Here is a 26,984-nt window from a genome sequence, read left to right as displayed (position 1 = left end):
TTCAAAAGATACTGTTATGAAAATTAATATAAGTATACCTCAATAAAGTAGAAAGAAAGAGAGAGAGAGGGAAAGAGAGAGAAGGTAGGGAAGGAGGGAGAGAGTGAAATAGAAAGGAAGGACCTTGACAATATTGCATTCAGGAGCTGAAACCCTACTGTCTTTCTTCTTTTTGTAAGAATAACAAAAAAAAAATTCACTTTTTAAAAAAAATATTTAAAATACACAATTTACTGAAATATGGCTTTGTCATTTGCTACAATGATGACATTGAGTCTTGAATGTTAGCAGTATTTTTAAAGGTCAATTCTAGTATTTTTATCTAAATCCACATACATTTGATAATCACTGTCTCATTGGATACAGCTGATCACTCTTTTCATTTTCAAAATTCTTACTTTCCTTTTGAAACACAGCAATATGCTGGTTCCCCTTCAAATTCCATTTTTTCAGGCTGATTTCTCCTATGTTGACTATGTTACTTTCTACCCTCAATTTTTTCCTCCTCTATCCTTAACTCTGTTAAAATATTCTGCATTGTTTATCATATTTACAATCCAACTTTATATTTTCTCTCATCTTGAATATGCCATGCCTCACAATCTTCCCAAATGTAGATTCTTTCCTGTTCAACAAAATGTCTTAATCCCACTAAATTTAAATTCAGATCATATATCTACCATTGGAGAGTACACTAATTGTTCTCGAGATGTGCTCTTCCCTTTCTACTTAGTAACAAAACCTTTGATATTTAGCTCGGCACATGACCACCTAGAATAACAAATACATCTCCATCTCCAAGCCTCCTTTGCATGTAGGGGTGGCTCACTGACTATATTCTGGCTAGTGGAATGCGAGTGGAAGTGGTACATATAAATCTAGTGACACGACACACCCTGCTTCCTACTCCCTTCTGACTGGACTGGAGACTGGCAGAAGATACATAAGATCATGAAGTCACCTTGGGAATAAAATGCAAGCATGACAGTGTAAGAAGATAGAAGAAGTCTGTGTTACATCATAGAACATCATATCCTCCCTGAATTGACAACCTCAAGAATTCTTGACTATGAGGCAGAATTAACTTTCTATTTACATTTTTTTTTTTTTTTTTGGTGAGGATGATTGGCCCTGAGCTAACATCTGTGCCAATGCCATCTTCCTCTATTTCGTATGTGGGATGCTGCCACTGCACGGCTTGACGAGCAGTGTGCATGTCCGTGGCCAGGATCCAAACCCACAAACCCCAGGGTGCTGAAGCGGATCACGTGAACTTGAACTTAACCACTACACCACCGGGCTGGCCCCTTAACCTCTGATTTTAGAGTTGTCTGCTACTCACAGCTGAATCCAATCCTAATAGTACTATGATTCTCAGTTACCTTCAATACCTGCTTATTTTCCAATAAATACAATAAAAACACTTAGTCTGTTGTGAGTCCATCACAATATGGTCTAGATCTATTTTTCAAACTTCGTCTTTCAGTGCTTCCTCTCTTGAAATTAAGCTGGTTTGCGTTTTTGTGTGCACACATGTATATATTTGCATGAGTTTCCTCTAAATGTGCCCCATTAACTCACAGCTTAGTAATTGCTATTCTGTTCTCTCCATGGATATCCAAATACCAATGACTGACTATATCAATCTCTAAGCATCCTTCATCTTTGCACAGCTTCAGTAATCTCTTTTCTTTGACTTATTGTAGATTTCTATCTGCACTTTCACTAAGATATGAAAATTTACTGCCTTATTTATAATTATTTGAGGATCTCTCTTTTTACAGCGATCTGTTCTGTGTATGTGTGTGTGTATGTGCAAGTCACACGTTAGAGACTGAATAAAAATCATTGTGCAGAAACACTATTTTAAAAAATTAACATGTATTGAGCAACTGAATTCTCAGAACTATTCATTTTATCAGGCACTATTGACTATTTCCTTTGTTCTTACTGTTTCCAGTCAATAGAATAAAATGTTTTGCATTTGTCTTCCATTTTGACAGGATGATTTCCACTGAATTAATTTTTGGCTAAAACCTATCTGAATTTTCTGTTATTTTTATTGACACAACGTGATGAATTGACTCCATTTTTGCTGCTTCTTCATGGTGTCAATTATTCAAGCTAAAATATGTTATTTCTATTTTATCAGTAAACATAATTTTAGTACTAAATTTTTCCATTCTTAAAACTAATAAATAAGCAATAAGGTTAGTAGTAAGTGGTGGATATTTGGGTGGACTCAGGAGAAAGTCTATATGAGTAAAAATCCTCACTCTACAATTTTCTATTTATAAAGAAAGAAATAGCATTCATATTGTTTTTAAGCAACAGATTATTCATAGGATGCTATGTAATTTAACATTTTAAGTAGTTATAAGACTAAATTTAAATTATATAATGTCTCTAAAATGCATAGACAAGCATTTGGCCCAGGATAGGTATTTAAGAAATATTTATTATTGGTTTTGGCGACACTAATGCATTTGAAAAATACAAAACATCTTCAAGGGCCAGCCCCGGTGGCCTAATGGTTAAGTTTGGCACACACCACTTTGGCAGCCTGGGAGTTTGGTTCCTGGGTATGGACCTACACCACTTGTCAGTGGCCATGCTGTGGCAGTGCCTCATGTGCAAAAGGAGGAATACTGGCAACAGATGTTAGCTCAGGGTGAATCTTCCTCAACAACAACAACAAAAAATCTTTAGAAGAATATCAAAATTATCTGCATCCCCACTATCCTTTGAAATGTTTTCTTCATAGCTTAGTGCATTTAATTCCAATGATTTTTTTTTTTTTTTAGAAATTATAAAATTAACTGTGGATTTTTTTAAAATACGAATTATCAAAATTATTTGATTTTATGTATTCTATTTATTTTATGTATGGGTAACCTTGTCTGCTAATTAAATAATCTCCAAACTTCAAATACCCAAACTTCATTTATTGTGATTATTATACTTTTTTTAAAAAAGATTCAAATTTCATACATTTCCTTGAAAATTTCAAAATATCTTTAAACTTCAAGTCATTTTCTAAACTAAAAATTATTTAATCCTTTGCATTCTATTTCTTGGGAGGAAAAATGTTGGTGTGATCAAATGCCACTGAACAGAATCTACTAAAAAATTACAGTTGTACAATAAATATTAGTTATAATGATTAAAATTGTGGGAACATAATGTTTAACACAAACAGGTATTCTAGTCAGCAAGGAACAGAAAATTATCAAATTCAATGGCATTTTACTTATTGACTTCATGCCATCTTGCGAAAATCAATTTGCAGAGAATAATTGGAAATTATAAAATTAGAATAAACTATAATGGAAATATTTGATATGTACGAAAATTATATAATCAGCCTCAGGAACAAATTTAATTCCAAAAAATTCTGAAACATTACACTTAGTATTAAATTAATACATATTACCATTTAATAAAATACAGTAATTATTTGATGTATTTCCAAACCTGGTAAATGGAGGAAACAGGAACATGTCTTCCTAGCACTGGGAAGTGTGACTTCTTGACTTTCTTCCTAGAAATTGTAAAATCAAAATCAGTACATAGTAGATCTGGTTAGAAATTTATAAATTGGCATTAAAAAATGAAATAGTGGCTTCTAACTGAGCAATACTACTTTGTAAAATAAATGATGATATATTTTAAGAAAATTTGTGTCCATGGAAATCATTTGAATCAAACTGAAAGGGTCTTAATTGAACATCGTTCACCTGAGCGCCTTCCAACAGAGAGAATTTCAATGCCTACAGACTTCCAGATTCAGAATTCTGGACAAATGTTTCCCTTTTATGAAGACTGTATTTATAGGCTTTATAATATTTGGTCTGTTTAACTGCTATATTCCCAGTGTCCAGACTAGTGCCTGACCTAGACTAAGCTCTCAGTACATATGTGTTGCCTGTTAATTGACTGAAAAAAGTTACATGCATATGAAAGAAAGAGTTCCATACATTTATCAAGGGTGGTTGATTTTTTTTTACAGAAGGAGATTATACTGATCTGTTTTCATTAATATTTTAATTTGGTTCATAATAATATTTCTCAACGGCCGTGAAAGCAGAGAAAGTTGACAAAGAAACGTGCCCTTAAAAAATATGCCAGCCTTATGCTAAATAGCTAACTAGGCAATTTTTTTCAAATTTTCAGAACCAATAGTTAAAATGATCCCTAAACAATTCCAAAACTATACAAAAAAATGAAAGCTTCTGAGGTCCTGTCTTATCATAATTACAGAACTGAAAACTACTATAATGCATAATATTTCTCAACTATTAATTTGGCAAATATTTAACATATTGATAACAGCCAGTATTGGTGAGGATGTGAAAAAACTTGTGTTTCTCTTAGACTTTTAGTATGAATGTTCATGAGTACACCTTCTTGAATATCAGATCAGTTTGGAAATAACATATATATATAACATATGTAATATATAATATAAAATATAATATATAAATTCCTAACCCAGAAATTTAACACCATAGAATTTATTCTATAAGATGTATCCACACGTTTGTAATGATATATATACTAAGATATTGGTTACAGCATATCTGTTTCATTAAAATTCGTAACAAACCCAATAATGATTTCAAGTATACTGGTTACACGTGTATGACAAAGTATTAAACATCTGGAAGAAAATAGTGTGGGAAATATGTATTTCCCACACTATTTTTTACCTGGCAGGTAAAAATAGCAAGTTTCAGAAAAATATATGCTATACAATCCTTTTTGGGAAAATATATATGTGTGCATGCATACAAATACACGTACAAACACATATATAAATATATGTATCTATTTATATATTACATATAAATTATTATCTATATATTTATATTATATATACACATATATCTGTGTGTATGGATGTATGTGTGAGATACACATACATATATTGCATGCATATATATCTATTTGTGTGTATGTGTTTATTTATTTACATAGGCACTCCTTAAAAAGTGATGACTTTTGGGAAATTGAGTGAGGAAAGAAAATAACATAAATTATTCTTACAAAAAAAATCTCATTTATAAATAAAATACTTTAAATAAAAAAAATTGACTTGGATATGAAGTTAGTTTAGGAAAATCAGAGCAAAGAAAAGGCAATACCAACTTATCAACTACCTGACTATTTTATGGTGGTTAGCCGGACCTTATCAGGATAAAAAGAGATAGAAAACATATGTATAAATGAACTTGTACTTTTGTATTTATGTTTCCATTTGACTTTCCATAAAATCAATTTTGAAAATAAGTTTAACTTAAGAAGTAAAGGAAATGACTTTGCTCTCCACCTTCTCTCAATTTTTATTTTAAAGAACCTCAAGCTTACAGAAAAATTGATAGTACAGCAGAAATAAGTCTTTTCTGAACCACTTGAGAGTAATTTGCTGACCTGATGTCTCATCTTTCTTCTTTACTTCAGTATGTATTTTTTACAAACAGGGACACTTTCCTATATAACTAAAATACACTGTCAAAATCAGATAATTAACATAAATACCATCGGATTCTTCGATGAATTCAGGTCTCAGGAATGCCTTTTAGAACAAAAGGTTCCAGTTGAGGATCATAGAGTGCATCCTTGCCTTGTCTCTTTAGTTTTATTCAGTCTGGGTGAGTTCCTCAGGCTTTTCTTGACTTTTATGACCTTGATATTTTGAAGTTTACAGGCTAGTTGTCTTGTAAAATCTTCCTCAGGTCGCATTTGCCTGATGTTTCATCATGACTAGATTCAAGCTCTGTATCTGAGGCAGGAATATCATTCCAAATGTTGCCGTGTCCTTGTTGCAATTTATGGGTTGTCACTACATTTCAATCTGCCCTATTACTGATGAAGTTCACCTTGCTCACTTTATTAAAGTACTTACTGTCTCCCAGATTTCCCCACCATAAAGTTATGCCTTTCTGGGAGAGGCATCATAATTATGTTAAGTCCCCATATTTCATTAAAATTTCAATTTATTCAACTATTTGCATCTATACGCAGTTGTGATTTTCTATTTTATTGAATGGGTTATTTTTTATTACAATCATTATGTATTTTGATGCTCAAATTGTCCCAGATTTGGGCAGGGAAATTCTATTATTTTGTGTGCTTTTGTCATATTCTTTCTTCATTAAGTATTGCCTTTCTTTCTGGCAGAAGACATTCCATGTTGTTTTGTATTTTCTTTGCCCCAGTCCATGAATTAGCAATTTTTCCCAGTAGCTCTGCTTTGTTTTGGGGGAAAATGTTAAGTAGAAACCAAGGTACGGGCACCAGATGTGCTGATTTTTATTCCATGCCCCAAGCCATCTCAGTGGACATAATAAGGCTGTACACGTATGTATTCACACACACACATTTATACACACCCATTTTAGTATCTATATTTCTACATCTATGTCTCTATATTAAAAGTCATGGGCTCACACAGAAACATCCCATTTAAATCCAAACTACAAGGTTCATTCTAGTTTTTCTTCTTTCTGAGTTTCTCCTAGAGTGTGGTTTCCTCGCTGCACTTGGGTTCCGCCTCTCTGTGTCAGGCTGTCCTCCTCACTCTGCTTGGGCTCTGACATCCTATAACAGAGTGCCCTGCTCTGTGGAAGCCCTTCAGACAATGTTTGGTCTCTGACACCCCACACGAGGACGTCCCCACGGACGCAGGACCGCTCACTGCCATCATGCTCTGGCAGCCCACGTGGCCGGATGCTATCCTCACCGCAATCAGGCTCTGTTTGCCTCCTGTGTGAACGCTCTCTTCACTCTGCTTCCTCTCCCCTAGCTTGCGTCCCTCACCTTACTGCATCACCCGATTGCATGCTTCACCTTTTTCGGTTCTGACTCGAAATGTCACTCTAAATGTCATGACCCCATTGGAGATGGGTGCACTCCTCTCCCTGATCATATTCTGACGTCCCATGCCAGCCTGCTCCGCTGTGTGTACACCCTTCCCTCCCTTGCTTTCGTTGTAACGCCCCATGCCTGGCCTCCCCTGCCCTCATGGAAACTTGCTTCCGCCCACCCGGGCTCTGACGGGACACTCAGAGCCGCTGCGTCCCTCCCCCCGCCAACTCCACCCTACAGTGGCTACTGTCCTCGCTTTGCCCCACTTAACAGTTTTATGCCTGAATTTCTCAGGAAAGGAAGGGAAGAGAGCCAAGAAGAGAAAGAGAAGGATGAAGAGGAAGATTTGTGGTTTTGAATCTTAAACTCATCGTTCTTTGTGCTACTATTACTGTAAGTTAAGAGGGTCTTCCCAATTCCCCAGGAAGCCATTTATCTGTTCAACAAACACATACTGAACCCTTATCATTTGCACAGCATTTTAGATGCTTTTGAAGTTCATGCATTTGTTCCTTTGAACAAAGAAAACTATTTTCCTCAAATATATTTAGAATCTCATGACAAAGTGAAAAATTCAGTAAATGGTATACTGAGATTAGGATGCACAATTTCATTGATAACTAATCACTAGGAATAACATTAAATTAAATCCATCCATTATATTTACTTCTGCTTGTATGTACATGTTTTAGAAAACTGGCTGTTAATAGTTTGGAGACTAATTGTGAGCTAGAAGCTATTTGAAATAATATGATTTTCTACATATTCCTTCATCGAATCACTATCTCTTTTAGCTTCAAATTGACTCTCAATATCATAACAACGGCATATACCTATACCATTGTATGCAAGCAATGGTATAGATTGCATACTAATGCTATTAAGTAGGTATTTTTATTATCACATTTAACAGGTGGAAAAACTGAAATGTTAAGGTTATGTGATTTTTCTAAGCTCACTGATATTGTAAGTGATCGGGCATAGAATTAAACCTGAGTTGTTATAGTTACTTACTTAAAATTCTTAATCTTTATTTTTCATGTTCTGAGATCCAATCCAGTTCTCATCAGAAATTCTATTTCATCACTTTTCTTTATTATATACCTCAAAAATATCAAAAGGTGTACATTTATAATTTTTACATGTGGCTGTTCCCACTGTTTTGAACTTTCACAATGTACACCTCCACCTCTATAATTTTCGTCATTAACTCATTCTTGTTAAAAATCTAAGACAGGAATCACCACTTCATTTTGAAAACCAATGCTGACTTCTTGCCCACCTCCAGATTGGTAAATTACACTTCCTATATACTCAAGTATAAAATATTCAAATGAAGTTGAATATTTTTAATATATTCTTAGTTGTTGAGTATTTTGTGAACTGTATTTTTATAGCCTTTGTAAATCTACAATATGATCCTTTTCATTTTGGAGTTAACTGCCAATTTACCTTAACTTCTAGGGTGTTCCAACAACAGTGCTTTAGAAAGAGCAGATGGTTATTTACGGTATAGAACAGTAAAAAATGAGTGGGTTTAATTTTTGGAAGGACATGATCTCTAAACCTGGACAACAGAATGGTCATTATGTATGAATTCATCCTAGCAGCTAGGAGAAAATGTTTGTTCCAAAATAAATGTTTTTAATGTAGTTTAGATTATGTTTAGCTACAATGAGTGAATGTGTTGCTCATTTTCTTCTTAGCATTTTGGCACACATATTGTAAGTATTCCATACTTGAGGAATGTAGTTCCTCTCGTTGGACTAGTAGTTTAAAGAGAGAAAGTAAGCCTGTGGGTAAATCAGTTTTTGCACTGCAAAATACAAAATAGTCTATGGTGTGTGACAAATTCTAATGTAAAGTTGAGCAATTAACGCACACAAAAATGATATCATGATGCATTAAATCTGTGTTCACTCCAGGACAATTAACCTGTCCTTTGCTTGTGAACACAGCCTGAGATTCTGGAAGAGAGTAACAGCTTGCAATCAGTAAAGAATATTCCAGAATAACAACAGATCAAATTGATCATCTATATCGATCGCCAGACTGCTTCAAATAATTTCTCACGTGACTCTAACGCCTTTCTGATCAAGAAAGGAAAAATCCCCATTTTATCACATATATCTGAAAGAAATTATTTTTTTTCATAACGTAGATTACAAATTGTTTTAATAAGTGCTGTAGTAACAGTGCGGTATCTGTTCCCATGCAATTTTTCAAATATACATATATTTGAAACATGACAGAAAACATGACAATATTGTTGATAGTAATTTTATATACAGTAATTTGTATATATACAGGCTATCCATAAATAGATGTTAATATCAATATTTGACATTTCACTTTCTATATGTCACTGGATTTTCAATTTGAACACCACCTTTACTTCTGCTTCTCAACTATATTCTGTTTTTGAATTTACCTTTTTCTTTCTGAAGTAGTAAATGCTATTCACTGATGCTTTGCCTCAAAATGGTAAGGACATATTAATGAAAATGAGTCTTTGTATGTATAATTGGATCCTAGGTAGGTACTTTATTTATACTGATCACATAGAGACAAGATTTTTAAATGTTTGCCATTAATTTTAGGATTATAATAATTATCTTTTTATATCCTAACATAAACAAGGTTTAGCCACAATGGGCCCAGAAGTAGACTTATATAGCCTATATCTGTTTATATCTGACTTACAATAAGAAATAAGATTTATAGAAATCTATCATGCCAGATTATATAAAAGACTTTAATTGAAGAAAGATATTTGGGATGCATTGGCTTAGTAGTTCTCAAATTGTGGTATTTGGGTCAGCAGTATTGGTATAAAATGCAAATTCATGGCCACATCCCGGAAGACTGAATTAAAATCTCTGGGAATGTGGCCTAGGAAATTGTTTTAATAAGTTTTCCATGTGATTCTGTTGAACACTAAAGTTTGAGATCCAGCAGTGAAAATCTATCCATCTATCTATCTATCTATCTCATCTCATCTGATTAAATAAATACCTAAAATTGTGGATAAATATTTTAATATATAAATAGTATTTATTCATATATAAATATTCAATGCTACATCTAAATATAAACCTCCATAGCGCTCTAATTGCTGGGTGTTTGTGTGCTCTAGATCACATAGGCATGGCTGGCATCTCTTGGGAAGATAAGAGATGACTGTCAGTGATTGCAGTGAGTCATGTTGGGGGAAGTATGGAACAAATATGCTTCTCATGACCAGAGTCTAAAAGTATCTGGGGAGAGAATGTCAGTGACAGGGTGTAAAAAATTCAGGATCTCACTGTTTTGGAGACAAGAATAAAAGGATCACATGTAAGAGTGACCCTGTGTTACTAATTGAGTCTCCTGTAATTGTTCTGAGGAGACACAAACAAATATAATCAGTTGATTTTAAGAAAAGCTTCTAAAATATTTACTTAACCTTTTTAAGGATAATCCATATTTATATTACTTAGAAATGTTTAAAGCATTCACTAAACTTTTATTTTTATCTTCATTTTTTTTAAAGACTTCATTTTTTTTAGAGCAGTTTTAGGTTCACAGCAAAATAACGGCAAGGTACAGAGATTTCCCATATTCCCGCTGCCCTACACATGCATAACCTTCTCCATTATCAACATCTCCCACCAGACTGGTACATTTGTTAGAACTGATGAACCTAAATTGACACATCATAATCATCTAAAGTCCACAGGTTTGCCTTTGGGTTCACTCTGGGTTTTGTTCATTCTATGGGTTTGGGCAAATATATAATGACAAGTATCCAACATTATAGTATCAAACAGAATATTTTCACTGCCCTAAAAATCCTCAGCGCTCTGTCTATTCATTCATCACCCCACCAACCCCTGGCAACCACTGATCCTTTCACTGTAGCTATAGTTTTGGCTTTTTCAGAATGACATATAGTGGAATCATATAGTATACAGCCTTTTCAGATTGGCTTCTTTCACTTAGTAATATGCATTTAAGGTAGCTTAAAAAAGCTTGATAAAGCTTTTTTTTTAGTGCTGAGTAATATTCCATTATCTTGATGTACCATCACTAAACTTTTTAAAAGTTCATATTTTGAAATAATTTATATTTACAGGAGAAAACGAAAAATATTCTCATATAAACAAAGTGTTCCCATATAAACTTCACCTAGTCCCCTAATGTTAACATCTTACTTTCTTAGTTTTGATAAATGTAACCTTGGTACAGTAATCAAAACTAAGAAAATAACATTGGTACAATGCAATTAACTAAACTACAGACTTTATTTGATGTCACCAGTTTTTTCACTAATGTCTTTCTTCTGGACAGAACCCAACTCGTGATATCACGCTGCATTTAGTCATCATGTCTCCTTAGTCCTCTCCAATCTGTGACAGTTTCTTTGGTCTTTCCTTGTCTTTCATGACCTTGACATATTGAAGATACTGGTCAGGTATTTTGTAGAATATCTCACAATTTGGGTTTATCTGATGTTTGCTCACTAATACAGTGGGGTTACGATATTGAAGAGAGAATACCACAGTGGCAAAATGCTCTTATTGTATCATATCAGGGGATACATGATATCAACATATTTTATTACTGGTTGCTGTTAACTTGATCATTTGGTAAGCTGGTGTCTGGTAGTTTTTTTCACTGTACAGTCATTTTTTCCTTTCCATGCTTTATTTTCTAGAAGTGAGTCAATATTCGGCCTACATTCAAGGAAAAGGAAGTTCCACATCCTGGTGGAAGAAATATCAAACCATTTGTGAACATATGTTAAATACACCACAGTAATTAATAAATAAGTTGGAGAAGATAATCTGAGGCTATGCAAATATTCTATTTCTTCTTCAAATTTTGCTGACTAATTTTAGCAGCCATCAGTGGATTTTGCCTACTGCAATTATTACTATAGTGCTCAAATGGTGAATTATTTTTCTCATGGCTTTTATATTTATTAATTGGAATTCTTTGGTAAGAGATTTATCTTTTCTTCCTTATTTTTCTATCATTTTAATATCAGGATGGGCTCACCTATTTTTTTTAATCATTCTTTTAGTTATAATACAACAGTAATTTATTTTGTTGCTCAAATTTTTCCAGTTTTGGTTTTTAGGAGATCTTTCAGGTAGACCCCTCCTTTTAATTCTTAGCACTTCCTTATTTCTGCAACTACAAGATGTTCCAGGATTACCTTGTATTTTTGCTGCCCCAGGCCTAAAATAAACCATTTCTTCAAGGAGCCATGATTCCTTTTATTGGAGAATGGTATTTAAAAACCAAATCTGAGTGGCATGTATGTTCATTGCAACTGGGGTGAACTGTTCTCAGAGGAGAGAAATAGGAAATATATATACATTCATAACAATGCAGATATTTATAGTAACCCACATGTACCTGAACCTATATTTTATTTGTGTACTTTTTAAAATAAACATAAATTCATACTGAACTCTCTAATTCAGCACCACAAGGTTTGATCAATATTTCCTCTCTTGCTTATTTGTAACTTCTTTCTCTGGCAGTGAGACAACTGGCTCCTATTATTGATAACTTATTTACTTCAACCCTAGTGTGTGTTTAAAGGGTTTTCAGGACTGGTTACCATACCCTTGTATGAAACACATTTACCAAGTAGATTACAGTGTTTTAATACAATAGTTTATTTGCTCTGAATATCCAATCAAAATGCTGTTTTCCAAAGTTGCTTAGTTCTGCTTGTTTTTCCTTCATGTCTTTAAGTGAGGTGTATGATAGTAATTGTAACACAGTTAAATAGTTTGTCAGGGACTAAATTTCATCCCACATTTTCCAAATATCCTGGTTGATGTTTGTGTTGTTATTATGGTTGCTGTTTGTTTGTTTTTAAAGTTCACTCTTTGCGGTGTACAGTTCTACAGGTTTTGGGAAATATATATGCCACTTGTACCACCCCTGTCCCTAAAAGAACAGTTCCATTGCCCTAAATATTCCTTTGGGCCATCCGTTTTTAGTCATATACTTCTCCTTTCCCCAATCTCTGTCAACCACTGATAGGTATTTTGTCCCAGTGGTTTCGAGTTTTTCATAATGATGTGTAAATGGAATCATACAAAATGCAGCCTCTTGAATCTTAGAAAATGCTTTTAAAAACCATCCATAAAAAAACTCATCTATGTGAAACAATATTTTACTTCTTTCTATTCCTGTGTAGTATTAAATTGTATGACTAGACAAAGACTATTTATCCATTCCCCTGTTGAAGGGCATGCGAGTTGTTTCCAATTTCCAGCAATTTTGAATAAATCTTCTATAAACTTCAATATACAGGTTTTTTTTCCACCAAAAGTATTCAATTTGCTTGGGTAAATATCTAGAAGTGAGACAATTGGTTCAAATGGTAGATGATTGTTCAACTTTGCAGAGAACTGCTAAAATATTTTTCAAAGTGACCACAGCATTTTGCATCCTAACTAGCCCTGCATCCTCCGTGATATTTTGTATTCTCAGATTTTTTTCCCCATTTGCATTGTTTTTATGTATTTTTATTTTAGCCATTATAATAGATGTGTAGCAGTATCTTATTTGTGCTTTTAATTTTCATTTACCTAACGATTAATGGTGTTGGACATCTTTTCATATGCTTATTTGCCAACTTATTTATTAAGATTCTGTTCAGATCTTTGACCACTTATTTCTAGGGTTTTTTAAAATAATTTTAAGGGTTCTTTAAATGTTATGGATACGTATCTTTATCATATTTCCTCTGCTTGAAGGATTTTCTTTAACTTACTTTAGATCCAGTCTGCTGACAGTGCATTCCCCGTTGTTTCTTTCCCCTTCATTTTGAAGAATATTTTTGCTGGACAGATAATTCTGGGGTGAACAGATGTTTTTTCCTGGCAATCTAAATATATCACTCCATTGTCTTCTTACTTGTGTGGTTTCTGATGAGAAGTTTACTATAATTCTTATCTTTGTTCTTGTGTATACAATGAATCTTTTTTTCTTTGTCTACCTTTAAGATTTTTTTGTCTTCATTTTCAGCAATTTTAATAAGTTATGCCTAGGTGTTTTTTGTCTCATTTTTCTTTTTTGTGTCTTTAATCTTCTTGGATCAGTAGTTTGTGGTCTTAATTTTGGAAAAACTTGACCATTATTTCTTCCCCATCTTTTCGCACTTCTCTGTCTGGGATTCTGATCACACCCATGATAGTTTGATATTGTCCTGAAACTCTAGTTAATTTGTTCTGTTTTATTGACTTTTCTTTGCATTTCAGTTTGGATAATTTCCAGTGGTGTATCTTTAACTGTATTCTTTCCTCACCCACTTCAAGTCTTCTGATAAGCCCATCAGAAATATTCTTCATTCCCATCACTGTTTTTTTGATTTCTAGCATTTCCATATGCTTCTTTCATATAGTTTCCTTTGCTGATGAAATTAACTAATTCCTCTTGCATGTGCCTACCCTTGAAATTGCAGCCTTTAACATATTAGAGTTATTTTCAATTCCCTAAGAGTTTAAACATCTGTGACTTGTTTATATCGTGATTTTTTTTGCCTTTTGTATGCCTTGTAATATTGTCCTTGTTGAAATTCAACATGTTTTATAAAATGGTAAATGCTAAGGTAAACACTTTTTTACTTAGAAGATGAGCTCATTCTTCAGCTACGTCTTTAATGTGAGGGGTTGTGTTAATCTAGCTAGAAATTGGGCTGAGTTTTAAATATTTATTTCTGTGGTCACCCTGAGTGTCCCACAGTTTTACCCTGCATTTCTCTAGTGATAACTTGTGTTTGTGATGTGGGATAATATATCAGAGGCTTTATCTCAGTAAATGCTCTCTGCACTACTTTGGGTCTCCCCCCTTGACTTGAGGTCTTCCCTTTGTGTTTCTCTACAGGAGGAGCTATCTCTTGCAGCAATTCCAGCTGTTTCACTCTTATTTTTACTTGATTCTTATTAGTGTGGCAGTGAGGACATGTAAGTGTATGGTTTTTTAAAACCCCCTCACATGAAAAACCTCAGTCTTAGGTAGACACTGTGACACTGGGTGTCAAGTCTATAACTGCCACCCCCCTCGTATTCTTGCCTCTCCTCCAGACTAGTGCTAGGCTGGGCCTAATATCCCTGCCGTTCTCCGGGGTGGAGATTTTTTTTTCCTATTTGTCTCTCCCAGCTGCCATGTGTTTTCATGAGTACTCTGTCTACAATTTTCGTGTTTTTCTTTGTCTTACACCCTGCAGATTAAGGTTGTGTTCCATAAAGGATAAAGGGAAGGTGTTCTGTGGGAAGTTTCTGCAGTGGCTTCTGTCCTCTTCCCCTAGCCAGCACCACCAAGAGCTTTCTCAGGATTCTCTCTGTCTTCCCTGTGAGTGGTTGGTGGGGTTTCTGGAGAAAAAGCAAGACGGTGCAAACTCCCCTGTATCTGCATGCCCCTAGGCACACTCCCATGCTACTCCACATTCATCCTTAGCAATTTGTCAAAAATTTACTATCCAAAACTTCTTAAGGATGAGTGTGGTATCTGGTGGCATATGACCCAGGTAAACAAATGCTCTGTTTCTTCCTGAAGATTCCTTTCTTAAAGTCATACCTTACTACCACATAAGTCTTCTGCCTCATTATCCCAATATTTAAATGGTCGAAGAGCTCCACTGGATAAGCATTTCTTTTGCACATGACACAGCATCTTTGCACTGATGGCTCCAAACGTGAAAACCTGTTCTGGATTTGTTTGAAACTATCATAAATGTTTCTTTCAAGAACAAAAAAACACAAAAATTACTCTTTTTATTTCTGTTTGTGGATGTAATGGCAAGAAGTTGAAGTGGGGTATCCCAGCTGCTGCGTCTGCTTTTTCAGGATGAGGGGGCCACCTGCGTGTTGGGTGGGGGTGGCCAGGGAGTGCAGAGTTGGGGTGGTGGGAGGGAGCTGGTGGGAGCTCCGTGCCTCGGGCACAGAGGATTGCTGGGCAGGACAGAGGTCCTTTCCAGCTGGTGACCAGGAATGTCTAGTGGCAATGAAGCTGAGGTGGCCGCGGTTGGATCACAGCCCTTGGAAAGCGCCTCCACATGAACACACTCGCCCCTGACCCCCAACTTCTGGGGAGCTTACTCACAGCCAACAGGGGCGTGGGTTGGCCACTGCCCCAGAGGCCCACTCACTGGCCCTCCCTGTCGTCCCTAACTCCTGTCCTAGGCCGAGGAGCCTGACACTGACAGAAGGACCACTGTTCTCTTTCCTTCTGTCGGGGCGCAGTTCCGTGGACAGAAGCTGGCTCAGGCAGGGCCTGCGGCGGGGGACGGTCACAGAGCCGGTCTCCAGGGCTCGGTGGTTGAGGACTGCAGCTGGCCTGGAGCGGCAGCTGCAGGGGGCGGGCTGGGTTGGCCTGAGCCCGGGGTGGGAATGGAGGCAGAGGTCTACGGTCCTGAAGTCCTCTCAAAGCAGGCTCGGAGGTGGAAAGGTGGGAGGGACAGAGCCAGACAGTGCCAAGTGGGAGGGGGGCTGGGGTCCCGGGGCTCCCAGTTCGCGAGGGTTAGCCTACCTGTAAGTCTCCTGGCGCTGGACGCACACTGCCCGCCTCAGCTTCTCTCCCTCCACGGGCCTCGGCTGCCGTAAAGGTAAGCGATGGGCTGGCCTTCTCGCGCCCCATCTAGTGCAGCAGTGGCGTGAAGACCCGCCCGGCCTCCCGGACGCGAGCGTCTGGCTCGCACGGCAGACGTCGGGCGTGAAGCGCTCAGACACATTCCCGGCTCTTCACGTTCTTGCATCTGCAGCCGTATGTCAGGTCCAGCGCTGGCTCTTCGGGGTTGAAGAACACGCCGGGCTTCTTGGTCATCATCTTGGTGTACGTGGGCTGCACGTGGATCACCAGCTCGTTGCTCTGGCACTGCTGCTGGAGGCTCTCGCCGGGTACCGCTACGTCGCGGACCTGCAGCCACACCTCAGCCTTGCGCTTGCTCAGGGATTTGCCGAAGCGCAGGATGAAGGGCACCCGTCCCATCTCTCATTCTCTACATAGCGGACCATAGCTGCGAAGGTGGCAGTGGTGGACCCGCGGGGCACCGTGGGGTCATCCAAGTACTCTTTGGTGGCCTCGCCCTCTCCTTTGGAGTTCCCCACATACTGACCCAGGACCACGTTGTTCGCCTGCGCCTCTGAGATACATTTCAACACCTTGACCCTCTCGGCATCATCTGAGTCCCTGGAGACGGGCTTCTCCGTGGCCACCCAGCACAACACCTGCATGAGGTGGTTTTGCGTCACGTCTAGGATGATCCCAAATTCATCGAAGTAGCCTCTCGCGGCCTGCAGTGCCAAAGGGCTCCTTAAAGGTAAGGATGACGTAGACGATGTCCTGGTTCCCGATGGGGGCCGGAGATCCTGTTGGCAAACCTCAGCACTATGAGGTCCTGGACCATCTCCTTGCCCAAGTGGTGGTTGATGCGATAGATCTGGTCTGCGTGGAATAGGGACGAGATGTGGGTGGACAGCTGGTCCGGGTGCCGCAGGTCCTTCCTGAAGGGCTACTCTGTGGTGACACGGTTCCAGCCTGTCTGGTTCATGCAGGTCTTGCAGATGTTCTTGGTGACAGGCTCATCGACGGTGGTGGGCAAAGCCAGGTAGAAGAGGCAGTTGGCCTTTGTCCCTTGGTGGAGGGCGTTCATGTGACTGTTGAGACGCTTGTAGGAGGCCACGTCCTCCTACGGGCCAGCCACATAGGAGTTTCAAGCAGAGAACTCCTCCAGCTTGGGCTTCTCCTCTGGGATGGCTCTGAAGAAGAGCTCACTCTCAGCTTGATTCCTTATGCAAATTTAATACTTGAAAATCACATGACCATCTAAGTATATTTTCGATTTCTTCTTATTTTCTCTGTGACCTCAGTTCCCTGATTGGTTTTAAAAGGTTGTTAATTTGCATATTTGTAGCTTTTTTCCTTGTTGTAAAGATGGGAGCAATGTTCTTCCCCACTTCGTATCATATGAGCTGAAACCAGAAGTCTTATTCATTTATTTTTAATATGTTTTAAAGGAATCTTAGGTACCAAGTATTGTGTAATCAGATTATTAGTGAAATTTTCAAATATTTATACAAATACTTATAATTATGGCAGTTGGCATTTGTAATGGTTATATTTTAAATAGTTTTCAGTTCATATTTGTAATGGAGAATTTATGCCATTTTTATTCTCTTCATGTCATGAATGATTTGAGCTCAAAATTATTTCTGATATTACCAGTGTATCGGATTTAGAGTTAGATTGTGTGTGACTTATAAGGGAAAACTTGGCCTTAAAAGTCTTGTGGCATCCGTTGAAAAAGAGAAGAAATTTGAGAGGCAATAGAGAGAGAAGTTACAGAAGTAGAAAATATAACAGGCAATGACTAAAGTTGTGAAAATGGAGGTGGGTATGATTGTTGTGGAAGAGATAAGTTTTAAATCTAGCTTGCATGGGGTAAAAAGTGATTGCACTTGGGAGAACTGAACATATATCTTAAGAGAACAAAATAAGAATGTAAAAGAATGCAGAAGAGTGTTGAGTGCTACCTAAGTCCCATGGAATTCCCTTCTTATAGAGAAGAGAAATTGTTCGTAGATGCTGAATATACATTAAATGAGAGTTTATTTTAATGAGAAGTTGTGGAAAACTTAGGTAATTTTGGGGGGAGATTGCATAAAGACTGTTTTGGACATAAATAAGCTTCTGAATAAATTTAAAAAAATTTTAGATATATTATGAACTTTAGCACTTACTTCTTATTTAGTTTTAGTGGATCCCAGATTGAGTGATAGCTTGTCATATTATTCTAAAATACATTTGATAGCTTTCTAATTTTATTTTAGCAACAATTTTCCTCATTTTACAATCACAAGCTAGTAAATTACTCAAAGTCAGGAAGCTATTTTATTTGTGTAGAAAGCACATAAGCTCCAATCTAAAATATATTGGGAAAATTCATGTGGTCAATATTTAATAGTCATTCTAAAATTGTAAGCTGGTATGGTCAGAGTTAAAATAACATATTAAACACTTGATGTGACTAGAAGTTACTTTGTTTAATCTCCTTTTTAATTTGTTTATTTTTTAAAAATACTAGATATGATAAGTATATTAGGCACAAAATGCTGTCTCAGAAATTCAGTTTTAGAAAATTATATTGCAAGTAAACCAAGAAAATACTCTTACTCTCTAATAGCTCAGAAGATACCCTTTCTCTGAAATAGGCCAAAAGTCCATTTCACTCTTTTAGTAAATCTTGAAAGACAAAGGTACTGATTTAAAAAAAAGATATTTTTGGTGAGACAGCAGATATCAGCAATCATTTTCCACTAGAGGGTAGAGTATCAATTTGAGAGCCTATCTTGAGTCGCAGAGTCTGTTTTCTCTATTTTTATACAGATTATTGCTAATTATTAGGGAAAATTGTTTTCTCCACCTTCACTTAATTGTCTATTTGTCTTTAGCCTAAGGATCAACTACCACAGAAACACATCTGAAAACTCTGCTGTATCAAGCTAAATGATGGTTACTTGACTTTGCCATTTTCCACTCACTTCTTACAGATGTTGGATGGCAAGAGACAACAAGCTGGGATTTTGTGAAGGGGAGGCAATGGTTATGTGACAGTAAGTGTAAGGAAAATAACGTATGGCATTTAGGAATGTGCTGGTAGTCAAATACTGCATCTGAAGTATACATGGATCTGTAATATGTTGCTGGGGAGTGGATTAGCTTGCTAGGGTTGTCATAATGAACATCACGGACTAGGTGGCTTGAGGAACAGAAATTTCTCATGGTTCTAGAGGCTAGAGATCTTAGATCAGTGTGTCAGCAGGGTTGGTTTCTTCCAAGGCCTCGCTCCTTTTGTAGATGGCCTTCTTCTCCCTGTGTCCTCACATGGTCTTCCCTCTGTGTCTCAGTGCCCTAATCTTCTCTTCTTATAATGACTCCAGTCATATTGGATTAGGGTCCACCCTAATGACTTTATTATTACTTAATTATCTCTTTAAACACCCTATCTCCAAATGCAGTCACAATCTGAGGTACTAGGAGTTAGGACTTCAACATAGGAAATTTGAGGAGATTCAAGCCCAATAATAGGGAGATATGGGGGTATTTGAAAAATATGTTTAGATCTTTTAATATTTTAGAATAATTATCACAAAGTGACTATCATTTACTTGTAGGACACATGGATATGATATAAAAATTTAGTTTCCAAAGATAAAGTTATTCTGTAAAATACATTTATTTACTTATACAGAATATTTCTACACTGAATACCAGGTAATTTTGTTCAGAAAAACACGCCTGAAAATGAAAATTAACCTATATCACTGGCAAGAGAGCATTTTTCATGGGTAAGACTACATACAGTTTTCAAGTGTTGTCGCAAGTTGTCTCATATTCTGTGTGCTTTAAATACAATGTGAAGTCTGGCATTTCTAAAATTTCTCACTTAGCAGCTGGTAGAAACACCCTTACTTAATAGTAGATTTAGAAGTAATCCATGTAGTGAAAAGAACAGGAGTCTGATGATTTTACTTAGTAGTTGTATAACTGTAGATTAGAAATTAGCTTCTCAGAGCCTCAGTTTAATTATCCCTAAATAAAGAATAATTGTATCACCCTTGTAAGAATCTAGATTATGATTTCTCAACCTCGGCACTACTGGCATTTCGGACAGGATAACTGTGTTGTGGAGGCTGTCCTCTGCATCGTATGATGTTTAGCAGCATCTCTGTCCTCCACCCACTGTATGCCAGTAGCACAACTGTCTCACCCTCAATTGTGACAATCAAAACTATCTCCAGACCTTGCCAAATGTTCCTCTGGGAGGCAAAATTACCCCTAGTTGACTAAGCCAAACAGCAGAAACAAATATTCGTATCTGATGAAAAAGGCAGTAGTTGCAAATGAAGTCATACCATCGGGCCAGTTAAACATCAGCTCCACTGAGGCTTTAAAAAAATTAAAATTATTCTTTCTAAATCCTCTGTAACCAAGAGAAAAGCCTCAAATTTTCAAGAAAATTGTTAGGGACTATTATTTAGAAAGCATTCAAGATCTTGACCAAAAATCTTGAGAGGAATGTAGATTCTGATGGGCTTACAGTGAGGACTGGATATGTCACCCTCTTTCCACCATTCTCCTCATTCTGCAGAGATGCCTCCAGTGCAGTAAATTTAAGAAAAATACAGGACGAAGGCACATACGAGAAAAAAATCACAGCTGAAGCAATTTATTATAGGTATAAGGACTTTAATGTAGGAAAGGAGAGCTGTATACGATCTTTGCAAGTGCGGATGGAGCAGCCACCAATAATATCAGTGAGAAACATCTGCTTTCACATCTGTGTACAACTGTCCCCAGAGAATATTAGCCTCCCCGTAGCCTGCTGCCTTCCAATCTCATGTGGCTGCCTCTCATTAGCAAACTCTGACCAGAAACCTGTGGGGAAAAGGACACAGGGAATCTGAATGAAACCCATGGAGAGCAAAGAAGGAAGATGAGATTGAAGATGATTTAACTTCAGGCAATTGAACCCAGTCCAATCCTTTTTTAAGTCAAATTTCATACATGACAATTTTACCAATATTTAATTGGGTATAAAGAGAGTAGCATCATGCTTTTGCCTGTATTAATGTAGTTAAGCCTTATACAGATGAAGACATTCTCAATCTCCAAGGTATTGCCACCCAAATTGCACCACAATTGGACTTCAATAGGCTATTCTAACCTTCTATTATGCCAGCTCATTTGGGGTAAGGAGACATTAATAAGGTTAGTAAATTAATGAGCATGAGTGCATTGCCACCTTCCGTCATTATAAAATGAGTTCTTTGGTCAGAAATGATGCTGTTTAGAAAACGATGGTGAATGAAGCATTCTTTAGGTACTGGGTGAGCAGGAAGGAAATTCATATCTACAGAAAGTGTTTATTCCAGAGAGAATAAACTGCTGCCCCTTCTGTTATGAAGAGTTTCAATTTAATAAACTTGCCTATACTGCCCTATTAGAGGCTTATCTTGCCCACAAGATTATTGGGAGCCTCCTCTGCAGGGCAGGCATTTTGAGAGTATTCATATGGACACAAATACCTTGGTACTCATTTCTAAAAATGTATCAAAATATCTCTTTCTCAAACCTACTTGTTACCAAATTTTCAGTTATATCACTTATATGTCTCTTAATGTAATGGTTAATTTTATATATCAACTTGGCTGGACCACAGTGCCCAGATATTTGGCCAGACATTATTCTGTATGTTTATGTGAGTGAGTTTTATGGATGAGATTAACATTTAAATTGGTGGACTTTGAGTAATCTGCGTGGGCCTCATCCAATCAGTTGAAGGCCTTATTAGAACAAAGACTGACCTTCCCCCAAGCAAAAAGAAATTCTGCTATCAGACAGCCTTTGGAACTGAACTGCAAAATTCACTCTTTTTGGGTCTCCAGCCTATGGACCTTTCCTGCAAGTGTTGGACTTGTCAGTCTCCGTAATTGAGTAAGCCAGTTCCTTAAAATAAATCTCTCTCACTCTCTCTCTATGTATTTTTTTCTGGAGAACCCTGACTAATATAAATACCATCCAGTGAATCAGTGTAGATCTGTACCTCTAGCTATTTTGCCTTAAAGGCAAAACTTAACACCCAGGTGTATTTCTCAAAGTTTTGCAGAAAGGATTTATCTTCTGCATTGTTCTTCAGGGACACCATGAGTGGGCTGTAATTTTATGACTGTTTCTTTTCTGATTTTTCCCACTGTATTAGGCAGAACTGTATTTGAATAACTCCTTGGTTGGATATGTTGCACGTAATCTTCTCCTCCTTTTCATTCTCTTAATGGTGTCTATTAATGAACAAAAATTCTTAGATTTAAATTAGTACAATCATTTTTTCATTTATAATTAGTACTTTTTTCTATTTAATGAATCTTTGCCTGTGTTGGAGTCATGAATACATGTTTTCTATGTTTTATTAAAAATTTTCTTTGAGGTCCTGGTAATGCAAGTGTGTGGAAGTTGAGCGAATCCCTCAAAAAAAGTATAAAACTGGATAAAATTATTTAAAAGAACCATTTCAGTGCACTAGAAATAAAAGGTGACAAGAAGTTCAGAAGCGCTTATACATGAAAAGTTTCAGTGGAAACTTTGTAAGTTTCTTGTCTGGATGCTTTCCCATCTTGCTACCTCACCCTCACTCCCAGCTCAGGCTACAAAATCCTGCCCTCTTTCTGGCTGGAGGGGATAGACTCACTTCAGTATGGCTGATAGAGCAGCTAAAAAACTATTTAGGAAGTGAGAGGGCTATAGATAGGTTGCGTTAATAAACTCTCCACACATCCCTGGCTGACCACTAACTGGCTTCGTGCTGGCGACCCCAGATAACCCAGAGAAAATTGGAAGTCTGGGTAATTTGCAAACTTGCTGAACCATTGTTGACCCTCAACCTACAATCAGCTTAGAAGATTCAAGGGGGAAGCTTTACTGACATAAAATATCTTAGCATAACCACTGCCCAAATTACTAGCTGCTAAATTACGCAGACACGAGGAGATACCTAGGGGTGCCAGGCTTAAACAAAACAAACAAAACAATGTAGAGGTACTAGTGGTTGTACATTGTGGGGAAGCAGATTCCACCTTTGAAATTCAGGCGAGATAATTGCTTACTAAAACCAACAACATTTAGGAGAACAAAACAAAATTCAGAGATGCTACAAAACAAGGGTATGCACCTGGACCATTTATATTCAGCAATTTACTAGAAAGCTTAGGTGGTACAATAAGGCAAAAAGGGAAAAGATACACAGATTGGAAAGAAAAAACTAAAACTTTATTTGCAAATGACATAATTACGAAAGTAGATACTTCTAAGGCATCTATAAAGTAGCTACTAGAACTTTAGGTGATTTTAGCAAGGTCATCTATATTTATAAAAGATAAAGATTGATGTACAAAAAAATCAGTTGTAATTCTATTATAATTATAAAGTTTTTTATTTTCTAAATTGTATTACCTAGTCTCAATCCTTTGGATTTCCATGTAAATTGTAAAATCAGCTTGTCAGTCTGCACAGAAAATTTGGATGGAAATATGATTGGAGTTGCATTGAATTTATAGATCAATTTGAAGAGTAAATATCTTTATTTTTAAATTTTTATTTGTTTTAGCTTTGAATCCTATAGTTTATTTATTTATTTTTTCTTCATCACATTGTTGTGACATTTTTTTTTAATTGCAGTAACATTGGTTTATAACAGTGTATAAATTTCGGGTGTACATCATTATACTTCTATTTCTGCATAGATTACGTCATGTTCACCACCCAAACACTAATTACAGTCCATCACCACACACATGTGCCTAATCATCGCTTTCACCCTCCTCCCTCCCCCTTTCCCTCTGGTAACCACTAATCCAATCTCTGTCTTGATGTGTTTGTTTGTTGTTGTTTTCATCTACTTATGTGTGAGATCATATGGTATTTGACCTTCTCCCTCTGACTTATTTCGCTTAGCATAATACCCTCAATGTCCATCCATGTTGTCACAAATGGCTGGATTTCATGGTTTCTTATGGCTGAATAGTATTCCATTGTGTATATATACCATATCTTCTTTATCCATTCATTGCTTGATGGGCACTTAGGTTCCTTCCAAGTTTTGGCTATTGTGAATAATGCTGCAGTGAACAGGGGTGCATGTATGAAGAGTAAATTTCTTTAAAATATTGTCTTAGAGTACATGAAAGACAACTCTCTTTTTTTTTAGGTCCTTAATTACTCTTCCCAATGTTTTGCTGCTTTCAGTGTTCAGGTCTTGAAAGAATTGTCTTAATTTATTGTTAAGTATATCATGGTTTTGAGGTCACTGTAAACGGTGTTTTTAAATTCCTCTTTAAGATTGTTTGCTGCTAGTACTGTATATAGGAATCAAATTGATTATAGTACACGGGCTTAATTTTGGCACCCATGGTATGATCACTTGTTAGTTGTAATAGCTTATTTGGATGACAGTTGAATCTTTTTCTGAGATTTATAGTTAAAGTGGAGGTTAATATATCCAACTTCAGCAAACCCCATACTCTCACAAGATTTTCCCCTGTGCAGTACAGTGTTGCCGTAATTCTGGGGGAGGTGAGTCAGGCTTCTCCCACTGCCTGGTTCTTTATCACTTTGTACTGATGGAGCATCCTCAAAACTGAAACTCCTAGTGTGCTCTGCCAACATATTTCTTCTTGTCTCTGCCAGAAAGAATAGTGTTTATTAGCAAGAGTAGGCTGTTACAATATATAACTGGCTGTGCAATGATGACTAAAATGAGGGTTGAAGCAACAGCGCATCTGTCTACCTTAAACAGTGGCATCATCCTGAAAGAGAAATGGCTGTCACTTTTCCATTTGATGCAAACCAAGCCGGGGGCCTTTGTGTTATGATTTAAAAACTGTCCAGGCCCTGAGGAAGATATCAATATATTTCTCAAATTTCCAACTCAGCCCCATTTTGTTTATAATTGTAAATACTAGAAACTCCTTCCAAATTCTGAAAGGATATTGTATTAGTATTTTAGTTTTCCATTGTGTTGTGAGTTTTGTCTTTTAATATTTTTCTTCATGTTTTTTACTGAGAAGGTGGGAAAGCCTCCATCAAGAGAGCATGTTAGTTTCTAGTCTAGAGATGTACATGGTGCCTAGTACAAGGTGAGGTACCAAACCTCACCTAGCACCTGAAGGGTGAATAGAAGTTAAAGGTAAGAGTAGGAAAGAGTATATAGCAGGATGAGGGAAAAATATGTTCAAACAAAGTCAAAGCATGTTTTAAGTAAAAATTTCTATCTCTTAATTAGCATCCCTTGCTGTGTTTTATGTATCTTTGTATGTCTCTTAAAAATCACTTTTATAAGGAAAACATAAATAAGCAAATAAAATGAAATCATAGTATATAAATTTTATCCATTAAATGAAAGCAATAATTAATTTTTATTTTATTAGAATTTTGGCACTCATATTTTCATATAAAATGTGAAATAGTGGGGGCTGCCCGGTGGAGCAAGCGGTTAAGTGCACGCGCTCCAGTGCGGCGGCCCGGGGTTCGCCGGTTCGGATCCCGGACGGGCATCCACGCACTGCTTGGCAAGCCATGCTGTGGCAGCGTCCTGTATAAAGTGGAGGAAGATGGGCACGGATGTTAGCCCAGGGCCAGTCTTCCTCAGCAAAAAAAGAGGAGGATTGGCATATGTTAGCATAGGGCTGATCTTCTTCACACACACACAAAAAAAGTTAAATAGTTTTTTTTAATCAGTTAATATTGTGTATAAAATATAAGGTACTTGAAAAATAAGCTATAAAAATAGAACCTAATAAGACCAGGCACAGTGGCCTAGTGGTTTAGTTCAGCGCACTCCACTTTGGTGGCCCAGGTTCGGTTCCCAGGCACAAACATACACCACTTGACTCTCAGTGGCCATGCTGTGGTGGCATACGGCTCACATACAGAAAGAGGAAGATTGGCATCAGATGTTAGCTCAGGGTGAATCTTCCTCAACAACCACAAAAACAGAACTTAATAATACTATTGCTGATGTATGCTATTTCGTTTTTTACTGATTTAATATGTTTTTATATACTCATCTGGGAAATTGATCACTATTATGTATTTTTAAGGAGAAAATATGAGTTGTTTTTTTTTTTAATCTACTAACAAGCATGCAAGAAGCACATTTCCCTGTGGCAGAGTCACTAGTATTAAGAAAATATAAATGTCTTTGCTATTGTCATGTTGGTTCTGAGATGAGGAGAGAACCTTGTCTTAGTAGTTCTTAACTTGAAAAGGTACATTCATATGTTCATTATACATTTCTCAGAGACCTCTACATAGGTTGTAAAAGTTTATTTTGTTTTTAAAACAAACAAAAAGCAAACATAAGAATACAATGGCATGCATCTTGATCATGATCGTCTCTGAAATGATTATCTATGTCTAGGTAAACGGCCTAAATATTGGGCCTAAACCATCCTGCTGAAGTCCACAGTCCACCTGACGGCCTCTACCCACAAGCATGGCCCTGTCCTAAAAGGGTCATTGCTACATGTGGACTGTGCTTACTATCCATCTAACCCTGC

The 26,984-nt window shown here is 36.8% G+C and overlaps 1 pseudogene; it reads right to left on the bottom strand.

The window, feature by feature from the left end:
* Positions 1–16,295: 16,295 nt before the first annotated feature.
* LOC101391590 (glucose-6-phosphate 1-dehydrogenase pseudogene) overlaps positions 16,296–26,984 on the bottom strand; it is a 50,086-nt pseudogene continuing 39,397 nt past the window's right edge.

The sequence above is a fragment of the Ceratotherium simum genome, chromosome 12 (assembly GCF_057802395.1).
Source record: "Ceratotherium simum simum isolate JZ-2026a chromosome 12, ASM5780239v1, whole genome shotgun sequence".
In the NCBI taxonomy this organism is placed as follows: Eukaryota; Metazoa; Chordata; class Mammalia; order Perissodactyla; family Rhinocerotidae; genus Ceratotherium; species Ceratotherium simum.
Note: the sequence above shows the minus strand (reverse complement) of the source record. Positions and strands in the feature narration are given on the sequence as shown.